Here is a 23,665-nt window from a genome sequence, read left to right as displayed (position 1 = left end):
CGATGTTTACTAGAACGTTATAAAAAAATAGTCACAGTGCAATGTGTTAAAAACGTGCAATTAATCCATACATTGATGAAAAGATGAAAAATTAGGCATTGGCAGAAGAGTTTAAAAACCTCAGTAAAAATCCCTTATTCTCGAACGAGACCAAGTTCGAAAATATGTAATGTTAAAAATGCGAATGGATTAATATTAATTTTTTATAAGATGATTCGATTGTGTGATTCTATGACAAGACGACAAGATTTCAAGACTGTTAGTAGCTGAGATCTCACTGTAAAATTATAAATGAGAGCTTTACAACCAAATTTCACTTCTCTCTTTGAGAGGCTTACTTACGAAGTTAAATCTAAATTGCGAAAAATAATGCTATCTACTTAATTAACTTCCGCTAAAAGAAAAAATCAGCCTCCAGATTGTCGGAGGAATTTATAAAATAGAATACAATTTATGTTAATTTGTATAATAAATACAATTTATATTAATTTATAAATTTCTATAATATTAATCCATCCGAGCAAAATATCTTTTCCTTACAAATATCGGGAAGATTCCTTATAAATATCGAATATCAAGAGTAGCGAAGGCGCATCATCCAAACAGTTCTTTTTGCGTTACGAGCAAACATTTCAAAAAGATGAGACGAATGGAAGCCAAAGTTCGCTCGAGGTGATCCTAACCGCGTAAGATAGAAAACTGCACAATCGGTGAACGCGAAACATTGAATGAGAATTATTCATAACAGGGTTGCATCTGAATAAAACACGTTTCTTTCATATGGGTATCCTACGAGCTGTACAGAAAGACCATGCTTGAAAGAAAGATCTCCAGCTGACTTTAGAACTGACCTTGCTAATATACAATAATACATATATATATATATATAATATATAAATAAATATATATAAATAATATAATTATATAAATAAAATGTATAAATAAAATATATAAATAAAAATATATAATTAAAGATATAAATATATAAAAAATATGAATATTCTATTAATAATAATATATAAAAATATTTTAAAATATTTTGTATCTGTCGAATATCTCGATAATTAAATGTCTTTATAATTTACGTCTCTTGAAAATCTATACAGCTCGAAAGTACAACTTAATAGCTTGATAACTAATTTAATTTAAATTTAATTATTTTATCGAATAAAAGAAAAAGAAAGTCTTCCGAGGAGAGGAATTACTTTTCCATCTGCGCTTGCGGAAAATTATCATCATCCTTATGTATACATGTATATGGCCGTTACATAAAATTACACTTTGACAAACGCACGTCTGCCTCTCTTCCGCCACGCGTATACAATATTTTCGCAACGTTTTTCGCAAGCGTCTCCGTCTTCGTCCGTTGTTGAGAGGCCGAAGTGCGCTCTCGCAACACTCGTTTCATCGCTCGATAAGGCTGGCTGGCTGGCTCTCGATGAAAGGAAAGAGCCTGTTCCATGTTCCTGAAGGTCTTCCTCGTCGGCCTCGGCTTCGCGAGGCGAGTCAATCGACCGGTCCGTCTTTTTCTCACGGCCGTGGATCGCGGCCGACATACCTAAAGCTTCCATCAACAGCTGGCCAATCCCTTTAGGGACCAGCTGCACTTCCCGTCCCAACGACGACACAAGTCATATATGTACACCGAAAACTCTTCTCTCTTTCTTTTTCCATTTCCTCTCTCCCTCGGTTGTTCTTTCACTCGCTCAAAGTCTCACTGAGATCGTCATCAACTTCACATGAGATCAAGTGCAAGGAGACATCTGAGTTTCTTTAGCTCAGTGTCATTTACCTGCAAAAATTTTTCGACAAATTAAAAATCGATTCTTTTTCAATCCAAAATTTAAGAAAAGGCTAAATTAATATAATCGGCCTAATTAATATTTTAACGTATCTAATTAATTATGAGATATTTCATAGTGAATATTTTAATTTCGTGACTGATGAAGTTCTACTAGAAATTGTTCTTATTTTTTTCATTTTTTTGTCAAGATGAAAAAAAACTTTTGAACATCTTTGAAAGCGAGAGATTATTTTTCCATGCTTATGTGAAATTTTTAATTCGTGGAAGGAGACATCTGAGCTTCTTTAGCTCAGTGTCATTTACTGCAAAAATTTTTTGACAAATTAAAAATTGATTCTATTTCAATCCAAAATTTAAGAAAAGACCTAACTAATATTTTAATATTTAATTAATGAAATATTTAAATAGTGAAAATTTTAATTTTGTGTATGCTAATGAAATTAGAGAGATTTTCAAGTTTTTTATTCCATTTTTGTGTCGAAATACGATGAACAAAAATTTTTGAATACCTTCGGGAGCGAGATTTAGATAATTTTTTCATACTTGCGCGAAATTTCAAGTTTTTAACCTGTTATGTAACCATGCGTTGGCGCAATCAACATAGCCGGTACATTTTTAAATTCAATTTGCGAGTATCCCGTAATTTACTTGCCGCGTATCGGCCGCGTAAACACTTCCGTAAAACATTTGAGATCCGGTAAACGCGTTCGGCCGGACATTCGCGCGCGCGGTTAATAGAAAACTTCATCAGCATCGGTCGTCGCCATGTGGGATAATAATAATCGTAATTGCATCTCTGCGAGAGACTGTGACTGCGAGATTAGCCGGATTTCACTTTTCGAACGGTGCGAAATGTGCGGGACAGGAGATAGTCGTCCTCTCACTCGCTCTCTTTCGTAATTTTCGCCGGCTTTTGTCGGTGCCATATTTTATCTCCCCTCCCTCCCTCGCGCGTTTATTAATTTCCAAAGTTGCAAGACGTCGCGATGACGGCCGATGCGGCAAATTGCACTTCGAGGGAATCGAAACCGCGGCGACTCTCTTCCTCCCTTCCTCTGTCCGCCCGCCTGCCTTTTTCCACCTAGTCATCGTGCGAAAGTCCCAATTATGGGGTAATGAACGCGTGTAATTTGTTCATTCAGGAGAAAACCGTTACGTCAGCGACACGAACAGTTTTTTTCTCTCTTTTCTTCTCTTTCTTCGCCGCAAAGCGGTCTCGTAAAATTACTTTCGATAATTAAAGTAAGAACGCGTAAAATATTCGACAATTAAATTGCCCTCGATAATTAAGTCATTATTACAAGAATGTTATTGGAGTCTAGTATATTCCTCGATAACGAGTTTTGGCAAAAAGGGTAATAAAAATCGAAGAGAACCGATTTTTTTTTTATATGACCTGTATGTGTTCGCGTTATAATTCATTATTATCCCACTGTTGATCCCGCAAATCCGATGGACTATCAAGCCAGAACCAACGTTACGGCGTTTTGCGTCACATACACGCGGGATGAAAATAGGAGCAAATTTCCGTTATATATACGCAGAGTCGGTCATCAGCTTTACGATGATCGACGAAGTTCGGATATTGCGCGACACCCGGGCATTTATCGAGGACTGTTACAAACGCGGGGAAACGTCGTAAAGCCATCCGGGGATCTCTTTGCGATTAATGGCACGGATAGAACCCCCTTTTGCCCCCTCTCTAAATTCATTCCACGTTTGTATCGTGGAAATTTGACGGTGTTCTATTATTCCCGAATCGTCATTTCTACGTTTTTTGCACCTTCGGAATTGTGATTTAATGTATCTGAAATTTTCCTTTTTTACTTTTATATTTATCCGGTATGAAATATTTTCGCTCACAGCTGATTCGATGTTTCTCCACATTTGCACTAGATTGAATAACAATTTACGTTATTAGGTAACGGACGCGGCTTAAAGCGGTTTTTGTTCTTCAGAGGGATATATGCATATCCTCCCCGCGTGTAAAATTGTATAAATTATCGGCGACATGTTCGTAATGTGTTTGTCAAGTGTAACACATATGTTCCGAGTAGAGTAGGTTCCCTTCTCTTATTTCAAGTAAGCGAGTTCAAAGTCAAGAAAACGCGTCCTTTTTCTATGTAACATTATCTTTAGCGCTAACGATTTCTAAGAATAAGAGCAACAATTGTTTAATAGAGAAAAAGAGAGAAACACAAATCTCTATTAAGATGTAATTATGAAATTTTATATTTTTTTATTTCATTTCTTCCCTCTTCTCTCTCCTCTCTATAAAAATTATATATATATATATATATATATATATAAGTATATAAATATATATAAATATATAAATTATATATTTACATAAGTATATCTTAATAGATTCTTTTTTGCAGAATATATAATTATATATAGGGGAAAATATGCTAAATCGTACCCCCCTAAGGTAAATATTAAAATTATAATAAAACTATTAAAGAAATGACAAAATATTTTTTATTTATTTGAAACTATAGTTCTTTGCCAACGAAATACGCTAAACATTAACACTTTATCATTGTTTCATATTGTGAATTAAAAATTTAGAAAAAGTGGTATTTGGTACGATTTACAATAACGGTTTGCTAAATTGTACCCATGAGTTTTGAAATCGTACCTCTAACAATAAAATTAAAAAATTCTATCAAAAATAAAGTTTTATTCTTCACAAAAGTTTTTAGTCTGCAATAAAACATATCTACAAGAATGTTATATTTATAATCATAAATTCTCTTCAAAAATTTAACAAAAATACTTTTTGTATCACACAAAAACATAAATAAGTATTATCTCAATATAATTATAAAATTTGATAATATTTTCTTCGATTGTTCATCTAAATATAAAGAAAAAATAACTGTACTTAAGTAAAAAAATTAATTTAGTAAATCATACCAGTATGATATAGGAAAAAGTTAGTGGTACGTTTTACCGAACTTCCATTGCTTTGTCAAATTTGTGAACAAAAAAATAATTTTAAAACATTTTGCAATTTTTGCAATGCTTCCATATACAGGATTAAATAAAATGAAAAAATACTTTAGTAATAAGTTTAATTTATCTTTCTCAATGTGATAGCTTAGGCCCGGAGTGCCGAATATTACATGAAAATCACATAAAATAAATTTATTAATGTCACTCATCAACGGATCGCTTGAGAAAGAAAACAAATATTGTGGTATTCAAGTGAGACTAACTGTGATATAACAGCGTTAACACCTTAAAATATTTTAACTCTGTTTAAGAAATACAATAGAGGTACGATTTAACGAACAATACGATTTAGCATACTTTCCCCTAATATATTGCATCGCGACAAGAAATTATCTCTCTCCGAATAGATACAGATTTAAAATTTTACCCAAAAGATCATGTTAACATATCTATTATAATATATGTACATACCTATAATTCAAAATAAATAATGTCGAAAGTAACTTTAACTTGCACCGTTAACTTCAAATTGCAGCCAGCCAGCAAATATTATTGATGCAATTATCAGGTATAAATCGGATCCGGGCGGGAAATATTAACGACAGGAAGTCGACATCCTCCTTTCTCAGTGATATCTGCAATGATAAAGAGATGTCAAGAATCTGTGATATCGAATTGTGCTGTCGGAGAAGATTTCTCTATTCAGAAATATCGCTGCGAACACAAATCTTGGCGTGGGAAGGACGATAAGTCTGGTGATAAATAAGATTCATTTGAAATTCCTTTTTTTTAACTATCGACAGTATCAACGCGCTGTAAAAAGGTGTCTTTAGTCATTATAAAATGCGCGATTTTTTTTTATAATTTAATAAAGAAAGATATTCAACTCTTCTCTCTTGAAGGTCAACAACCGCGGATGTCGATTAAACATGACTAACAACTTAATTAAATGCCAAGTCAATTGGATTGTAATCGGAATGAAACGAGCAATTGAAATAAACCGACGATTACGTCACACGTCATGCTAAATAAAGTGATGATTTTTCGAGATATAATTATTGCGTTTAAGAGATTACCGATCTTTTTACATCCTCGGAAGAATCATAATTAAATAAGAAAAAGGAAAGTGCTTTTTTTAGCTAAAATATAATATATAATAATATAATATTCTAATAAAGTAATATTCAGGATATGACCAATCAAAATTTTTTTGTTTCGCATAATAAATTGATTCAAAGAGACTTAAGATGATTATAGTATATATTTCATTAGCTTTTTTTTTTAATTTTCATGGTCACCTTTAATTTTTTATAGATAAATCTATAATTTTTTACGCTTATTTTTTAGCGGATGTTAAGAAGAGTTTAACAAGCACATTGTAAAATATTTAAAAATTGAATTAATTTACAAGATATTTTATACTTTAATTTGACAATTTTATATAAACTTTAAAATATTCATTTTCTGATTAAACAACTGTGTTTTTTTACATTAATGGATTTTTTTCATTATTTTGGGCAAAAAAGTATTAAGATAAATAATCGACAACACAAAAAAAATTTCGATCGATCCATTAATCGTTATACGATTAACCCTATAAAATATATAATATTAAAATAAAAATTATATAAAATAAAAAAGCAATATATACATAATAAAATCGATGAAATTATTTTTCAAGAAAATTATTTTGCGAGACATTTTTGACATTTGAGGGTGTCAGCTTTTTTTACATAATTTATATAATTTCTGGTAAAACTTACTTGTCGAAGTAGATTGCTATTAATTTCTATATAAAGTCGTCACGCTGCATCTTTCAAAGTTTGAAGTTTACATAATTTCCTCTTTTTCTCTAAAATATGTCTCTTTTTTTGTACTTACTTCTTTTTGTTTATTTTCTTCAATTATCATCATTGTTTGTTGAAGATAGATCCTTCCTCAGGTTAGATCCTTCCGACTCTGCGTTCCGACTCGAACTCTTTGTGTCGAAGATTTCGTTCGAAGATTATCGCATCGTTATGAAATCGTTCTCCATCGGTATGAAAATTGTTGAAACAATTACTGAATTAGTCTCTTACCTCTCTTTCGTAGCATCCTTCAGACATATTTTTCAATTCTGCTTAGATCGAAATTGGCAAATGATCGATCAGAAATAGTTTCGAATCTTCTCACGTGCTTCTTCTCACGCAGCCATCTTTGCACTCCCACTATCGTCTTTTCTCAAATGAATAGTGTTCGCACTCACGAGTGCAAAGATGGCGGTGTGGTAAAAAAGCACGGGAGAAGCTTCGAAACTATTTCTGATCGATCATTTGCCAATTTCGATCTGAGCCAAATTGAAAAATATGTCCAAAGGATGCTATAGAAAGCTTTATTTGCCAACGCACAGGCAGGTATATGTATAAGAGGTCTCTCCTCTGTATCTAGGTGAAGCAGAATTGAAAGGGCAGGTGCGTATCTATACGCACCTATTTACGGTCGCTGCACGCATTATTTGCGCGCCCCTCTGGCGTTTATGAGAAGAAAATCGAGGTTATATCCAATTATTAAAATTAGAGGCTCCGTCGCCTTCGGTGAAACATTCTGGTAAGCGATCTCGCTCTGCAACTCGACTCCTCCTCATCCCCTTCTTCTTCTTCTTTTTTTCCTTCTTTTTTTCTGCTTCTTCTCTTTCTTTTCTCTCGACGTTGCTGGTTTTTCCCTCCCCCTTCACTCATCGTTTTTGCGGTTTTCCTCAAATCAACCTCGTTTCGCTCTTTTTCTATTATCTCGTTTTTTTATAAGTTAATCTATTCCTGTTTTTCTCTTGATCATTATTTATTTTTCCCTTACGTTTCATGTTTTGTCGATTTCCAAATTAATTTCTTGCATTTTCGATTTTTCTCGAACCATTATCCATTTTTTCTTATTTTAATTTCCGTGGTTTATACATACATATGTTTTAGATGATTTATAATCGTGATAGAACTCTATTTAAAATTTTATTCAACATCCACGCGTTCTCTCTTTTCTCACTTATTTTGCCTCTCCGTCTATCTCCGTAATCTCTGTAGTCTTTGATTAAATTAAAATTAATAAGGCACACAATGTGTGTGATAGACATATTAGTGCCGCGCGATCGTCTAGATCTTTCATATACTCTCCTCTAGGAGAGTAATTCTAATTTCACGGTACTTAATAAATGCTTTCTCGCTTTCCTCATCTTTCTTTTTTTTTCATCGAGAGTCGGATGCACACATTCCCTTCCTCGTCTTTTTTCCACTCCCCTTTTTTTTATTTTTATTCCCGGGCGTCCCTGCACACATACACATACGTATCGTGAATGGGAAGAGCCTTTCGCAGGAAGAGCCGGTCGTTTTGCCCTCCCGGTCTTTCAAAACTGCCATTTCTGTTCCACTTTTCCTTCCCGGTCTTACTGTTATCCGTAGTATAGGTACGATGGTCGATACGTGAATAGACGCGCCTCGCCGATTCCCGCCCCGTTCTCGCATCCCCCCTCCCTTCCCCTTCCTTCCCCGACCCATCAATCCAGCAATGTCCAGAACGATATCGACGCAACGGGACGGAGCGGTGCAGCTCGCGATATGCATTTTCCAAGAGAGAATTGCAAATCCCACCCGGCTGCGCTCGCGAAATCCCGGTCATCCCCGCGCGGTAGACGGGGTTGTTTTTTTTAACGCGAATCATCGCGCGCCCGCCGAATTCGTGTCAGTCCGACGAATACGCTGTAAAATTCGATATGAAACGTGACGTGGTCGAAAAAAAGAGAGAGAGAGGGGAGGGCAAATATCGTTAAAATAATTAGAGCTATCTAATATTACGTGTAATTTGACGCTTCGTCGAGATTCCGTTCGTATCATCTGATACAGTAGTTCGTTATACAAACTGTTATATATTTTTGCGCGATATTTTTTCGCGTCGGTGGATTTTACAGCTTTCCGGAATGCACAAATATTATCTCTGCGGTAGCAAATGCGATAATACAACAGTTAAAATGTACACTTAAATATATTCTCTTTTATATGCGATAAACGGGGAAAGTTAATCGAATTTTCATCTAATTATTTGACATCTATACCGGACATATTTAATTATGGCAATTGAGTTTGAATGATATACAAACTAATATACATATTAATTTGAGACGTAATATCGCTTTTGCGATAAACAGAGAGTGAGAAAAGCGTGTTGAGCATAAGAAAAACTTACTATAATATATAATATTTAAATAATATAAACAATTTTTATAATATTCTTATGACTATTATTAAATTCATCAGGCAATAATTTATGTTGACTTTATACTTTTATTTAATTTCTTTTTATTTTTATCTTGTGTAAAATTTATCTTAATTTAACTTAATCTAATCTATTTTTTTATTTATTTATTATTTTTTAGGTGGGAGAAACCAAAAAACACCTCTGTTCGAGCCTAATATTATTACGATTTATATAATTATATTATTTTCATAATAAATTTAACAAGCAATAATTTGTCTTTGTATAATAATTAATTTTATGTTTCTATCTTATTTTTAGAATTTCTTAACCTAACTTATCCTTTTTTCTTAATGGAGGAAATTTTCAAAAGATACCTCGCTTCTCGAGCTTAATATTTAATAATCAATATTTAAATAATATTACAATTTTTTTAATATTCTTATTGTCATTATATATTAAATTTATCAAGCAATAATTTATGCTTTGTACATATTATTATATTATTTTTGTTTCTTTCTTTATCTTACTTTATCGATATTTTCTAGATTTTTCATTATAATTATAATATAGAGAGTACGAGAAGCTACACGATTTGCGAGTTGCATATATTCCGCGACAATATGTCATCTATATGCGATATCTAACAAACGCGCATGGCCACAAATTTTCAAACTGGATCCCGACGTCCTACGTGAAAATAAATAATCGATAGCCAGCTTTCAGATGCAATCGCAACGCGGTTTCCGCGATAGATGCGACTTGTTTATTCTGTTGACCATTCGCGTAATGCCCCGATCCACACACGGATATTTGACGCTCGCACTCAAGTTAAACATTATTGAAGGGGAGCGTTTGTAAATTCGCAATATTATTTCTGAAACATTAATTAGTCGTTTATATTGTAATTACGTTGAATACGTCAAATTTTTTGTAAAGCAAACTTAAAAATTTTCCTTCTAATTCGAATAATTTGCTTTTTGTCTATCTTTTCTTTTCTTCTTTGCTGCAAGAAACTACTGCATCATATTATAGCATGTTCAACTTTTTGCAACTTTAATACGAGATCCAATTTAAATATCTCGTAAGTAATGAAAAAAATGTACTTTAGAAATCTAAAATAAAATTTACAATAAAATTTAAATAAGATACGTATATGTAAAAGATGTGTTAGAAATATATAATATATGTAAAAAAAGGTATATATAAAAGTTAATGTATAAATATTATTATTATGTATAAATATGTTAAAAAATTAATAAATAAATGAATTAATAGAATTTGTCTTACACGCACATTTATCAATTTCTCTTGAATAATTCCTTTTATTCAGCAGAATCTAAATGTATATGAAACACATATATAGTAAAAGCTCGGAAAACTCCATATTATGAAAATATTATATCATAATAAAAAGCATCTCCGAAAGAAATAAAGAGTGAAATAATATATATCAGAGAGAATTTATAAAAAATTTAATACAATTGATAATACGCACATTATGTGAAGTTATTGATTGAAAAGGATTCTCTATCGAGCATTAATAAAAAGCTTTTCATAATACAAAAATATTTTTTATGATAAATATAAGTTAAAAAATAAAGTTTTATATTATATTTAATTAATGGATCGTTTATTTTGCATTTCTAGATTATAGTATTTGTTATCGCATTTATTTAGCAATTATGACATTGATTATTATATTTTTTCATTATTTCTCTGCGTACTAATATGCATGTTTTTATCTCTCACACTAGTATGAAAAAATTTAAACTTTACAATTTGAACCTGTAGAATCAACGAAACGAGAAATGTATGATATTACGGATTCGATTGGCTTTTGAAAGTAGAAAAAATTAAGGTAAGAGTTCAGATTTTTTTATCGCTCTACAAACGGATACTGTGCATACTGTGCCGGAAATAGTATCTAAATTAAAACTAAACTATACACATACTTTTTTTGCTCCTTGGAGACCTACGAGTTGACCTTGGGTGATATTCTTCTGAGTTCTGTCTATTCTTCTTCCGCATGATCGTTTCCCCCCCCCCTCCATTTCTTCATTTTTTTGTTAATCCCAACCAATCCCTTTTGTCTGATTATTCTATGCAAAATGTATGAATAGAAAATTGTAGTCAATTCTGTTTAGCAGGTACAGGACCTGCATGCGGTCAATCTTTATAGGATCGATCCTTATTGATCCTTATTGATCTTTTTTAAGATTCCACATTCCTGTCTCTCAGGATATCTTTTTTTACCTGAAAAATGTTTTTAAAACTATTTATGAAAAATTATGAAAGATTATTTAGCACGGCTGTTCTTCCGAATGGGACACTTCGAGTTGAGGGCAGCCCTTTTGCGTACTGAAAGTAAATACCAAAATAACGTATTATATAAAATTTCAGTCGCGGCAAATTATTTTTTCAAATGTTTTTATTTAAAAAAATTTTCTTTAAAAATTTTATTTAAAAAAATTGGACACCGCACGTGCGAAGATCCACGCGCTGCCTACCGACGGGGAGGGTGCGGGAGGGGGGCCGAAGGCCCCCTTGCACCCTCCCGTGTGTGTGTGTGTGTGTATCTCTGCTTTAACCAAAAATACAAATTGATAATTACAAAGTATTCTCTGCTTTAACCAAAAACACAAACTGATAATTATAAAGTATTCTCTGCTTTAACCAAAAACACAAACTGATAATTATAAAGTATTAAAGCAGAGAATACTTTTATTTATGTTTTCAATAACATAAAATTGTATAAATATTTTTCCACGACCGCTTAACAAATATTCTCTGCTTTAAAAAAGAGCATAAAATATTATCTTCTTTAATCATTTGACTGAGAGAGAGAGAGAGAGATTTATATTATTATTAATATTTTAATTTATATTATTATTAATTTTTATTTAATAATTTTTTATAAAAATAATAGATTTTCTTTGCTGTAATTGAGTTTAATTGAGATTTTACTTTTAGGTAAAAACTGTTGAAAAAATGATTTGCCGCGGCTGAAATTTTATATATTACGTTGTTTTGGTATCTACTTTCAGTACGCTAAAGGGCTGTTCCGAACTCGAAGTGTCCCATTCGGAAAAATATCCTTTAGCACTTTTAAGAATTTCAGTAAACATCCTAAGGGACAGAAATGCAAGCTAGAAAGATAGACAAATTTTAATTATCAAGATTCATATTTTCATCAGATAAAAGTTATTAACACGTTTGCTTCCGAAGTATGGGAAAGCTTTTTAAGAGTTGAAGATTCTTTTAGAATATTTTTGCATTTATTAATGAACATTATGAAGAATTTAAAAATTATGAAAAGTACGAAAAAAAATATTTGTAAACAGCGAAACAATTTTTAAGTATAGAAAAGAAATGAGTACCTGGGGAACACATCGAGTTCCGGGAAGTTCATTGTTCCGCCAATTTTGTTCGAAGTTTTACCGCAATCGAAGGCAGCTTAACAGACCGCACTTTGCGCAGATGTGTCAGCGACGAAAAGTAGATCTGGTTTCTAACGGTATCATCGGGGTGCTCTCCTTTTTATCTTTCCCGTTTCAAGGGGACTGTGACAACGAAAGGGAGCGAACGTCTTCCTGTGTAGGTTTTTTTTCTATCAAAAAAGATCATCGAGAGATCGTTGAAGATTGTTGGAAATGAAGAAGAAGTTAAGATTAATACATGTCACACGACGTTTTTGCGAATTTTATTCGAGGAAACCATTACATTTACAAACCCAAGAATGTGTGTCATCATCCTGCTATTATACATCATTCAATTCCTAAACTAACCGGAAGAGGTCGGATCGGTTTCGTTTTCTAATAGTTGGTACTAGCTTTCCGTTATCTTCTAAAAATCATTGCACGTGAAAAAATTTTAGTCGTAATCATAAGGTAATATGTAAGCAAATCGTATCCAATCATAATGAAGAATTCTCACAACGTAGTAAGAATATTTGACTGTGATTTGTTTACGGCCTTACGATTGCGATTAAAATTTTTTCATGTGCAACAACTTAAAAATCTATTATTTACCTCTTAAAAGGTATACCCAAAGAATGAAACAAGACCTTTTCCAGCAGAGAAAAGAATAGCTGGATTCTACGAGGTTCAGGTCTAGAATTTTTCTTTCATAGTCACTGTGATCTTATCGTCCCAAATCAACGTGACCGTAATCTATTTAAACCCACTCCGCTTCGTCACGTGTTACCCAAATGGACAAAATCTTTTCAACATAGAATTACAAAATAAAATTAGTAATCATCATATAACATAATATGAAGTTTTATAAATGAACGCATACAGAAAAAAAGAAAATAATTTTATATAAGACTTGAGATTTTTATCCTCGCCTGGAGATTCCGGACCAAAATGAGAAATGGTGACTCTAAGGGCGGTATTCATAGTCCGTTCTTATTTTAAGACCGTCTTAAGTAATGTCTTAAGATGTTAATGCGGCTTTGTAATTGGCTTATGACATCTTAAGATTGCACTTAAGACGGTCTTAAATATAAACACCGACTTAAATATGAATACCGGCCTAAATTTGCAAATTTCGAGGATGAAAAAATTTAGAACAAGTAAAAAGTATAGAGTTAAATTGAATGGCATTGAACATCGAATTTATAGTACGACAAACCACAGATATCTATACTATAACTAGATCACTAACTCCATTGATTTTGTACATAAAATATGTGTCCCCGAAAATCATGTAATATGGCGGTCGCGCATGCGTAACGTTGGTAGAAAGGACTATAGTATGGTCCTGCATAGATTGTATATTTCTGTACATATATATATTTATATACATGTAATGTACATAATATTAACCAATTAAAACGTGACTGCTGTCTACCAACGTTATGCATGTGTGAGAATTTAGTATATAGATATTGTGGATATGTATTTGACGCAAGTTAGCGGTCTAGTATATAGTATAGATGTCTGTCCCAGGTAGCAAAATTAGTCACTTTGACGTCATTTTGACGTAATTTGATGTTAAAATGACATCAAAATGACTTATTTTGCTACCTAGGGTGCGACAAACTGTAGTACTTTTCTTCATGCAATATGATTACGAAACCACTGTGCCATCTATGTATTTTTTTTAGTTATAAAAAATTGTTGGGGAGTGAAGTTATGGCTTACATTTATTGTAACATACTATTTATTTATTCATATTTAATATTATCAAAAATATCATCATTGTATTTCATTTACAAAATTTTCTAAGGCCACTATTTTCAACGTCTGACCAATTGTCAAACTTGTCGACAAGATTGCCAACATGCAAAATAAAATAACTAACATTTTTTCAACAATCGAGAGAGATATTAATATTCTAAATATTTTATTTTTTTAATGTCACCTATCGTCACTTTCTATTAATGTTAAACAATTAGATTCAAATCAATTAGAATCGATGACATATATTTAGTTACAAATTTCAAAGTTGGCTATTCTGAAAAGTTAACAATCAGTAAAGTTGGAAATAGTGTATCCCCATTCGAGGTTTCGACAATTTTCGATGGCGGTTGAGTCTAGTACATGTGCGGCCATGCCGAATTCATTTTAACGACTATTTTCAACACTTGGTATTTTGGGTGAACCTTCGCTGCATGTGCCTAGAATTTTTGTATTTCCTGTTCAAATGTTTCTTTCCAATCTGGAAAGTTTTCAGGGCAGCTCAGGTAGAGAAACATTTCGTTTTTCCTTTGTTGTTTTACCGTGTCTATGGCCGGTATTCATAGTCGGTTCTTATATTTAAGACTGTCTTAAGTACAATCTTAAGATTAACCAATCACAGAGCCGTATTTGCATCTTAAGACATTACTTAAGACGGTCTTGAAATGAGAACGGACTATGAATACCTATGTCATCATCTAAAGTATCCGAAACTTAAAAATTCCTGAGAAAAGAAAGAACATATTTTATTTTCGCTTCTTCAGCTAGAGAAAGCTTTATTTTCGTGAAAATTTTTTTTTCAAATTTCTGTGCCAGTGTGTTCAGAATGTTCCAAAACATCGAAAAATCATATTTTTGAAAAATGTCCGTAGGTGCGTGTGTATGTATGTATTATGTATGTATGTATGTATGTATGTGCCCATCCATTTTTAATTAAATTTAAATATCTCAAGAACTATTTGACTTACAGCGCTCCAATTTGACATGCAAATAAAGTAGTACAACACTTTTATTTACTGTCATTTTTATAAAAATTTATACTGTTTTAGATTTTAATGCAATTTTAATTTTTCAAAAAATGTTTGTGATTGCTCTAACTTCCGTAAATTTTAAGATATTGGGATACATTTTTTTACATAAATACATTATTATTAAAGGATGGTTGGTATTGAATTTGACGAAGATCGGTTAAAGGGTTCATTTTTTATAAAATTTTAAATTTTTTGAGAAATGTCTGTGGTTGTTCTAACTTTCGTAAATTCTAAGATATCGGGATAAATTTTCTTACATGAATAGATTATCATTAAAGGATTGTTGGTATTGAGTTTGGCGATGATCGGTGAAGGGTTTATTTTTTATAAAATTTTGAATTTTATGAAAAATGTATGTGATTATTCTTGCAAGTTAAGTTTCCTCTATGAGGAAGCCATAATTAAAAAACCATCCTAATTAGCGAAATAATATGTTGAGGAAGCAATGTGCAAATTTCCATTTGCACAATTTTTTTTATTATATTCGAGTTTTACATAAATATAAATTGGTGTATCCAATACGCAAAATATAATAATTTTAAACTGCATTATAATTTATGTATATACGAGAGGATTTCGTTTGTTTACATGCCCGATTGCCAACAGCTTCATTTAAATACTTTAAAGTAAAAATTATAATAAATATCAAATAGATAATATTTTTTATAATAAAGTAAAAAATTGATAGCATTTTGGTAGTTTTGCATTATTTAAAAATTATATAGCGAAGGAGAAAATCTATTTTGTTGAAATAGTTAAAATATATTTTGTAAATATATAAGTATACTTATTGAAGATAAAAATTTTTTTTAATTATCTATCAAATAAACATTTAAAATACTCTTCAATTTTCACAATCGTATTAAGGCTTCGGATTTCTAAGGAAGTTTAATTATCGCCGTACTTTTGATTCTATTATTTTGATGACATTACGATGTAATTATCTGTTTCATCTCAATAGGCAGGGATTAAAATCTCAGGGACTTCTCTCTACCTCGTACGTGCCATATATCATATATATGTATTTGCCGTATTATGATTTTAATTTCATCGAGAGACTTGATCATTCCTCTCGTTTCGCCTTCTTGCCAACTTCGCGTAATCTTACATCAATCAAATTGATCGTTTATAGCTGCGATATTAATTTTATTCGCTTGCATAAAATTTTCTTTTCTGAAAAAAAGATCGCTAAAACAAGAAAGCTATAATGAGCATAATTAATCATGTGTATAACGTATATTAGCATAATTAAGAAATCATATTTCAAATTTTCGCATATCTATCAGTATAACTCTGGGAAAAATGTAAAAAAAAAAGAAAAATTATTAATATAATAAAAGAATACAATAAATGATAAAAAAAAGAGTATTAACATTTCTTACATTTAAAATAATATTTTTTAAAAGAAGAAAGGGGAGAGTTGATTTTTATATATTTATTACCTTATTCGAAAATTATCATTCCTAAAACATTTCTTCAAAATCGTCAAAATTTTCACATATAAATCACTAATATAAATCTCTATAGTCAGGTATACAATATACCCTAAATGTTATCGCTCTACTAAATTATATATAGATTCACACTGGTCAGTTCTTTTATCTTTCCTTTATATTTGTTCTTCCATTTTATTTCCAATATTTATTTAACAATGTGAAAAAAGGTTTCATATTTATTTAACAATGTGAAAAAAGGTTTCCTGAGTATTGAGTTCAAAATTAAGTCTTAGGCTTACTTACCTTCTCTTCCCACCTTTTAAAATCTGTGAGGCATGTAGCTAATGTAGCCAAATTTCAAGTATTTAATCAATATTTAATCTTCATCAAAAATTTTCTAGAAAATTTTTTAAAAAATTAAGTCTCAGACTTATTTATCTTCTTCTTCCCGCCTTTTTAAATCTGTGAGGCATGAATGAGTTCAATGATCTTATGGAAAAGTATAGAGAGGGAAAAGGGAAAAATGAAAAAAGGATCTTCTTCAGGTCTAATATGGCTAAATTTCAGGCATTTCATACATTTAACCCTCTTCAAAAGTTTTTTAGAAAATTTTTAATTATATAAAAATTATAATTGCTTTGAATATTATTCGACAAGAGAAATTTTTAAAAGATTTTTTTTTAATCTTAAAAATCTTGAATAACTAGAAAATTTTTCCATATACTTATGTATATATGTATATAATATCCTAATATTGAATATTTGAAATGCTTATAATTCTTGTAAATACAATTAATATTTTACATTTTTATATAAAATAGAAGATTAATTAAAATAATAACTGTTTAGTTTATAACACAGAGATAAAAATATTCATTCTTTTATTTTCTAAGTGTGTGAATTGTATTTATATTTATATAAATATTTATAAAATATAAGTATATATAAAATAGAGTAATCGAACCAAACAAAACCATCTATTTTTTTTATTGAAAATATCCATTATAAACTTTTGTGTTCTTCTTTGAAGGACAATATTAATTTTTATATTTTGTTATTTTTGCAACAATAGTATTTCACTTGTAAGATTGTCCAAAACTTACAAGACTTTTAAGAATTTCTTGATTTTGAATAATATTCGAACATTCGAAGTTTTCACCATGTATTCCGATGCGTTTCTTGATCCCATTTATAACCTAACCTGAGTTCAATGACCTCAGAGAAAACGGAGGGGAAAAGGGAAAAATGAAAGAAGGGTCTTCTTCATGTCTGATCATCTAAATCATCTAGATCATCCTCAGCAATTCACCATTTCGAACTTAGATATCGTTTACTATCTTTTCAACATGCATAGAATTTTATGTTTAGATTTGCTACTAGCAGAAATAAGGTTTATTTATTTATCAGTAAAAAGTTGGAGAGGAGAAAAGGGGGAAATATACTTTTTATTAACAATTTATTTTACATATTTTTTTTAACCAAAAACTCATCCCGTTGCAAAAAATAAAATAAAAGATTCTACGAATGATCAGTAGACTAAAATGGCGACTAAAATGAAACACGGGAAAAATGCTCCGTATCTCTCTATTTAAATATTTATACGGCTTAATGGCATCTCCTCGTGAACTTCAAAATCAAAATAATATAACCTAATCATTATAATCACATGCGCGTGTAATCATCATTCTTTTTTTAGGCGAAAAAAAATTTTTTTTATTTTTTATATGAAGATAATCTCAAATAACGTAGTTCAACAATTATTTATAAACGAATGGAATATAAACCAACATTTTTGAATCTCCTTAAAAAATTATACGCCATTATTAATATAAAAATAATAGATCTTTATTCTTTTCCTTCACATCACGTGATTATTTCATGCAGAGAATAATTGCATTTTCTCAAAAGTCTTTAAATCTTCATGAACTTCTGAAAATCTGAAAACTTTTTTCAAGTTGCGCGCGTGGGAATGATTTAATTTGAAGCAATTTATTCATGAAAATGATAATTTCAGAATAAGATAAAAGCTACACTGTGCTTTAAAAATAAAAGAAAGACTTTATGCGTATTTAAGATTTACACTTTTTCTGGTTGTAAAGATTCAAATAATTTTCATTTTATTGTACAACATTTTGCAAGTCGAAAAATTATAAAATGGCGAATAATATATATATGCGCCTAATATAAATCAGATCTGTCGTGCAAAAGTCCTCTCATACGCACAGATCTTTAATAAATCTTATCGATTTTTTTATTATTTAGTCGAGTCTGTCGAAGTAACGAAGGAGTGCCGAATTTTCATTAAAAAAGAAAAGAAAAAAATTAGAATCATTATTTAAGAAGTATTAAAGATAAAAAAATAAAAATAGGAGAAAACATTTATTTCCAAATGATGAGAAACGAAATGTCTTGATTCCTCGATTCGCATTGATTGTGAGTTATTCTCACTTATATTTCTCCTTATATTAATTATGCTATAAAAGAGAAAAATTACGAAAAACTATGCGCAAAAACGAAAGAAGTAAAATAAACCGCTTGTCATGGACGATCTTTCCGCGATGACATTATATTATTCTCTTGAGTTTTAGACAGTATTAATTATTAATCGGCGCGCGCGCGTGTATATCGGCGCGGCGACACATATATATACACATTTTTTCAGAGATAATTCGATGTGTCCGACCGGCTGGTAGGTTCGGGGAGAGGTTTGCGAAACCCCACTGCACAAGGGAGAACCCTCGTATTCCTCCTCGAACGCGTTCTCCGTCCATCTCTATCCGTTTCGCTTGTCATCGTGCTCGCTCGCTCTCGATCGCGCTCTCTCGCGAATACAGTCCTCTCGATAAATGTTCAGCGCTAGGCAGGCTTAGGCATGGGCGTAGATTCGCGAGACTCCAACAAAAGCCATTCAGTGTAACGCATTTTGACATAAAATAAACGAAATACAAGGAAATACATTCACCAGATATAAATTGCGTTTTAACGCACACAAAGTGTTTATTTATTTCTCCTTTTGCAACGTGTTATACCCCGATGCGGCTCAAAAATTATATAGTTCATCGATCGTGGTACTTTTCGTGCAAAGAGATGTTTAAAATAGTTAATTACATTATACACTTGAAGAGAGATTAAACAAGTCTGGTTAAAGCTTCAGCAGTGCTGCAATTACATTAGAATCATTCCTCTGGGATCACAAAAAAATTGCGAAATGAGCTGATAACTTGAAAGTCACAATGAGTCATTTAACTAATGAGAAGTATAAATGGTTAGCTGTCTTGAAGTTATAGGTTGGCAAGATAGATATGTATTTCCAGGCAACTTTTTTTGGGCGACATCACGGCCTTCGGCCGTCATTGTATGTAACACACTTTAGATAACTGTTGATAACGCAACAATGACGCGCGCGAACAGAGAGAACACGCATTCTATTACAGACATAGTAGTAATGCAATTCATAATGATGATGACGTTTGTTTGCAGACTCTTGCCATATTTACCGAACCCAGTATCGCTAGTATGCGCATAATTTTGAAACGATAAATTTAGATAATTTAGATAAAAACTAGGAAGACGCGATTCTTTTTTTTTTTTCATAATTGCCATTATCATAATTTCCAAAATCCAGTCTTGAAATTCAACCTCTAAACGATAAGAAAAGTGCTCCATAGATAGGAATATTAAGATAGGTATATTTAAAGTGCTGGTAGATAGGAGTATCTAACAATGACAAAGAAACATTACAATAATCAATAATTTCAATAATTCAAAATCCAGTATTTTGATATTTCACCCAAAAACTCTCATTGGTATGAAAAGTCTTTATCTAACCTGCAATGATAAAATGCTGCACAATCATATTTTCCAGAATCCAGTTTTTCTTCATTTCACCCAACTTTGATCGGTATGAAAAGTGATCCTTGCTTAACCTGCAATGTCTAAATTTACATTAAATATTACACAATAATCATAATTTCCAAAATCCAATCTTTCACCCCTATGGGATCAGTTTATACTGATGATTGGTATGAAAAGTCCTTCTTATCTACAATGACAAAGTTTATAAGAAATATTACACCATAAAAATACCTAATTTTTCTCCTTCTTTTGCTCATTTCTCCGGTGAATGTTTTCGCGAGAGGCAAATATTTCCTGAAAATCTGCATAAGTCGACGTCTACGCCAATGTCGACTGCATCAGCGTTCACACGGGGTGTACCCTACGCGATCCCCACATGACTGTACCCGGCTGCCTCTCTCTCCCCTTTCCTCCATCCTCCATCCCACGTCTCCCCTTCACCCATCGTCTCCCCTCACCCACCGCTCGATACATGTGAGCTGTTCGCCGTTTCAGTCGTCGTTGGAACGTCGCCGAGGTCGTACCTCCACTTCACCTGGCATATCGGCGCGTTTACCTGCCTTTGCGTAACCGGGAAAGTGCGCGCGCGCGCATACGTATATATAGATATATTTATATATATGTACGCCTACACACGTATATATACGCCCGGTAATTTATGTTATATGCACGCGTGCATGTTGCTCGCATCGCGTAGCAGAAACGGCCGGTGCTGGTGACACGAAGCGGATAAAGTTCCGAGGGGAGAATACGACGAAGACGGCACGACAACGAACGCTGTGTGCTTCGTTCTGTAAAAGGCTCTGTTTGCTCTGTAAAAGTGTGTGTGCGCGAACAAGTGTGCAATATCATTATTTTTCTTCCCCCCACCCGTTATATATATTCGTGTCATCGTTATCGTCGACAGATTTTCAAATCCCGCACAAAAGAAAGCGGCCAAAACCGAACTCTCTTCGTAGCGGTACTCGCTGTTATGAGCTCGTTGAATTATGTCGAGGGATCGTGAAAAGGATGAGAATCCTCGATCCTGTCGGTCCGGAAAAAGTAAAAATTGACAATTTTCTCCTAACGTCACTTGCAAATTTTATTACGTCCCGCGTGACGTAAGTCTCCAAAATTTTCTTCTGACATTAGGCAGTAAGTAATATTCTGCACAGTTGGAAAATTTGTGTTTTCTTGTTAAAAACGGTCCCCGTTAAAATTTTTGTGTTAAATATTTAACACATTCATGTGTTAAATTAACATATTGCTGTTGTGTTAATTGAATTCAAATGTTAAATTATTAAAATAACTGAAAAAAGTGTAAAAATAACACAATGTGTATTTACTTTTAATTTTACACATTAAATATGTTCGATATTATTAGTGACAAGATTTATCTGTTAAAATTTACAGAAAAAAAATGTTAATTTTACTTTATAATATAAGTGGGAATGATAAAATGTAAAATAAACAATTTTTTTAGTTAATTTTTGCATTAAAACTATGTTAATTTAACACAAAATTTATTTTAAATTTACTTGAAGTTTGCATTTATTTTATGTTAAAATATTAACACAATATTCGTGTCATCATTTAACATATCCGTATTATGTTAAATTAACACAAAAATTTCTGTGGACCGTTGGGGACATGTGATATTTGTTAAATTTAACACAAATTTTTCAACTGTGTGTGAATGTCATACTTTATTTGAGTTTATTTAAGAGTTTAGATTAAGATAAGCGCGAAATACAGTTTATCTGCTTCGGAGTCAACGATTTCTTTATAAAGATCTACAAAAAATGCTCGTTCATGATTTATTCTCTTAATAGTTTTTATTAATAATTTTTAGTGTAATAATTTTGAGTTTCTTTTAAAAAATTTATTCTTGTTTTTAGTTTTAATATCTCGAAATTCATTTTGCATCGAGAAAAAGAGGAATACGTGTAATTTCGATTGCAATTGAATGGGAAGCTTAAAAAATAGATAACGTATCTGAAAAAAAAAAAATCCGTGTTTGTGAACGAACCCGATCAAATATTGATTATTCAACAAAAAGAATTTCAGAGTAAAACGAGCGGCGGAAGGCAAAAAGTATTCTTAATATTTCGAGTCACGAATCTATCTCGTATGAAAACTAGGACTAAATACATATAAAATATATAAGTAACGCGCGAGACAGTTTTGGCCAGCTTTTGAGGGATTTGAAAAAAATTCATTGATACAGTCGGGCTGTCGGCCAGAAGGGGATACGAATTGGAACCGAAGACGAAAGACATCCTGCCGGATACGTCATTGCAGCTCGAGATATGGATTGGCCGTTGACGAAGACTCGCCGATCGTAAGTTTCCGCTAAAAATCTCGAAAAATTATTAAATCCGAGAAGAGGACGCTCTCGGTGACGTAAATCAGCTGTTCGTTAATCGAGTTTGTCCCGACGGAAAAGTGCCCTAATGCGAGACAAGGCATACGCAGTGCGTTTTAACACCTACAGTAATATGTAGTGCGTTTCTTGACAACTGTGTCGTTTTGCATCAGCTTTCCAAATAAATCGAACCGAGTGTCACTTTTTCGATGACAGGAAAAAATCACGATCGAGGAAGTGTCAGATGATACACCTCTTGATGTGTGCCCGATGACCCGGACACGCCAAGTTTTTGTTCGTCGTTTTAATCCTTTCAGTGCCGGGTCTAAATCGTTTTGACTGTGCAGATGCATCATTCTTAAAAATACAAAGATGATTCTGTATGATAACTTTTATATCAGATCAGATAATAATCTGTGAAAAACACATTTATATTTGGCTGAGTAACTTTTTTTAAATATTTAAAATAATTAAAAAATTAAATTTTTTATGAAACATACGTTTTTATTTATTTGGCGCAATTTTTTGATATCATAATTATTTTGTAGAATTTTTTAACTGACATTTTGTTAAACAGTTTTTTACAATAATTTAAAAATAATACTGTTTTCTATGTAACACCTTCACTTGGCGCCATTTTTTTACCTTTTTTAAAAAAGGTAAGTTTTTTTATGGATTATATGCACCATACATAGATGGAAGGTGGACAATTATGCATCGACAGAAGGGTTAATTCGTTATTTATGATTTGTGGAAAAGAATCGTGCATTCGGAATCGTGTAATATTTCAAGAACTCAATACTGTCAATATGTGCGTTCGCTCTTACTTATAG

At 31.9% G+C, this 23,665-nt stretch overlaps 1 protein-coding gene and 1 long non-coding RNA gene across 3 annotated transcripts in view; one reads left to right on the top strand and one right to left on the bottom strand.

Annotated features, from left to right (window-relative positions):
- LOC145937729 (uncharacterized) overlaps positions 1–23,665 on the top strand; it is a 174,449-nt gene that overhangs the window by 89,735 nt on the left and 61,049 nt on the right. The gene's annotated exons all lie outside the window — the stretch shown is intronic.
- Positions 1,092–6,876, bottom strand: LOC145937730 (uncharacterized). The gene is made up of 3 exons (XR_014425617.1): positions 6,644–6,876; positions 5,234–5,397; positions 1,092–1,792 (listed from the first exon to the last, which is right to left on the bottom strand). It is a non-coding gene; the product is annotated as an uncharacterized LOC145937730 (long non-coding RNA).

Source organism: Prenolepis imparis, unplaced genomic scaffold (assembly GCF_030444845.1).
Source record: "Prenolepis imparis isolate NDT839.2.m4 unplaced genomic scaffold, iyPreImpa1.0 SCAF_6, whole genome shotgun sequence".
NCBI classification, from domain to species: Eukaryota; Metazoa; Arthropoda; class Insecta; order Hymenoptera; family Formicidae; genus Prenolepis; species Prenolepis imparis.
This window is presented reverse-complemented; position numbering and strand designations above follow the sequence as displayed.